The 2,500-nt window shown below is 51.2% G+C and overlaps 1 protein-coding gene across 5 annotated transcripts in view; it reads left to right on the forward strand.

The window, feature by feature from the left end:
• The window catches only part of ehbp1 (EH domain binding protein 1), a 155,709-nt gene that overhangs the window by 89,537 nt on the left and 63,672 nt on the right, over positions 1-2,500 (forward strand). The gene's annotated exons all lie outside the window — the stretch shown is intronic.

A 2,500-nucleotide genomic window follows, 5' to 3' on the forward strand; every position in this document is an offset into this window, starting at 1 on the left:
GAATAAAGGCAACAAGATCACGACCAACTCGGGAATAAAAACACCCACGTTTCAGGAAATTGTAAAACAGCTTCCGGTAAAAGTGCGTAGCCTAGCGGTATAGATGTTTAATAATTACACACACACACACACACACACACACACACACACACACACACACACACACACATAGATATCGCACTAATAAACAGAGAGACTCTCACTGCTCCATCTGGTCCATAATATTTTTGAATAGATGAATAAAAATGTTTGAGATATTCTAATAGAATTAGCTGAGAACTTGATGGACACCTCTTGTGTTAATATAATTTCATAAAGATTCCCTCGAACGAAGTAACAGGAAATGTTCGGGAACAGACCGGGGTATGAAGTATAACGCCTCTGTCGGCTTTAAAAAGCACCGTTTCACCTCTGTTCATCTCTCTCTCTCTCTCTCTCTCTCTTTCTCTCACTCTCTGTGTCTCTTTAGCATAAGTCCTCTGCAGGATGGTGAAGGGGAAACGGTTTGCCATGCCGTAGATTAGCCACAAATTAGCACCGTGCATGTGCGCATCTCTCCCAAGGACAAGGGTGCTAATGAGCCTCGGATGCATTAGAGTGCTGGCATATTGAATCGTTTGGCTTTTTAATAGAAAACATTGATCAGAAGGTAGCGCGGACCGCAGCACGCTGATAATTGGCAGCGATTTAGATTAGATGCAGCGATGTCTTGTTTTGATTAGAGGAGCAGGGTGGTGTTATCTCACGCCGCGTGGCCCTCGGCAAGACGCAGCCCTGCTGAACCGAGCGTGCATAAGGACAATTCTAATTCAGTTACAAAGAGAGGATGGACAGATGAGGAAGGGATAACAGGAAGGGACAAGTTTCTCTGAAGTGGCCCTTTGCTTTTCAGGCTGTTCTGATCATCAGCTTCAACACAAGGAAGGAAAATAATATCCGGTTATTTGTATTTATTTGGTTCTCAGGTGCTTCTGGTCAGAGGAACTCACCAGTGATGCAGAGTCCAATCCATACAGATCAAAGGCCCAACATGGTCTCTGTCAGAGCCTTGGACAGGAGGTGTGGCCTCTGTGTCTGTCCCAGAGAAGGAGGTGTGGCCTCTGTGTCTGTCAGTCCCAGAGAAGGAGGCGTGGCCTCTGTTTCAGTCCGTCTCAGTGAAGGTGTGGCCTCTTTCAGTCCGTTTCAGTGAAGAAGGTGTGGCCTCTGTTTCAGTCCGTCTCAGTGAAGGTCTGGCCTCTGTTTCAGTCTGTCCCAGTGAAGGAGGCGTGGCCTCTGATTCAGTCTGTCCCAGTGAAGAAGGTGTGGCCTCTGTTTCAGTCCGTCTCAGTGAAGGTGTGGCCTCTGTTTACGTCCGTCCCAGTGAAGGTGTGGCCTCTGTTTATGTCCGTCCCAGTGAAGGTGTGGCCTCTGTTTACGTCCGTCTCAGTGAAGGTGTGCCCTCTGATTCAGTCTGTCCCAGTGAAGAAGGTGTGGCCTCTGTCTGTCCGTCCCAGTGAAGGAGGCGTGGCCTCTGTCTGTCAGTCCCAGTGAAGGAGGCATGGCCTCTGTCTGTCCGTCCCAGTGAAGGAGGCGTGGCCTCTGTCTGTCTGTCCCAGTAAAGGAGGCGTGGCCTCTGTCTGTCCTTCCCAGTGAAGGAGGCGTGGCCTCTGTCTGTCAGTCCCAGTGAAGGAGGCGTGGCCTCTCTGTCAGTCCCAGTGAAGGAGGCGTGGCCTCTGTGTCTGTCAGTCCCAGTGAAGGTGGCGTGGCCTCTGTGTCTGTCAGTCCCAGTGAAGGAGGCGTGGCCTGTGTGTCTGTCAGTCCCAGTGAAGGAGGCGTGGCCTGTGTGTCTTTTAGTCCTAGTGAAGGAGGCGTGGCCTGTGTGTCTTTTAGTCCTAGTGAAGGAGGCGTGGCCTGTGTGTCTTTTAGTCCTAGTGAAGGAGGTGTGGTCTGTGTGTCTTTTAGTCCTAGTGAAGGAGGCGTGGCCTCTGTGTCTGTCAGTCCCAGTGAAGGTGGCGTGGCCTCTGTGTCTGTCAGTCCCAGTGAAGGTGGCGTGGCCTCTGTGTCTGTCAGTCCCAGTGAAGGAGGCGTGGCCTCTGTGTCTGTCAGTCCCAGTGAAGGTGGCGTGGCCTGTGTGTCTGTCAGTCCCAGTGAAGGAGGCGTGGCCTGTGTGTCTGTCAGTCCCAGTGAAGGAGGCGTGGCCTGTGTGTCTGTCAGTCCCAGTGAAGGAGGCGTGGCCTGTGTGTCTGTCAGTCCCAGTGAAGGAGGCGTGGCCTCTGTGTCTGTCAGTCCCAGTGAAGGAGGCGTGGCCTCTGTGTCTGTCAGTCCCAGTGAAGGTGGTGTGCCTGGAGTTTGTAAAACATCCTTTGTAAATATATCTACAGCTTAAATGTGTGTATCATAGGCCCAGCAGTGGCACTTTGGGATTTGAACTTGCAACTATCTGATCCATGGCTAAGAATCCTAACCACTGAACTTAACACTGAGAGTCTGTGTGTGTGTGTGTGTGTGTGTGTGTGTGTGT

Source organism: Tachysurus fulvidraco, chromosome 12 (assembly GCF_022655615.1).
Source record: "Tachysurus fulvidraco isolate hzauxx_2018 chromosome 12, HZAU_PFXX_2.0, whole genome shotgun sequence".
Lineage (NCBI taxonomy): Eukaryota > Metazoa > Chordata > Actinopteri > Siluriformes > Bagridae > Tachysurus > Tachysurus fulvidraco.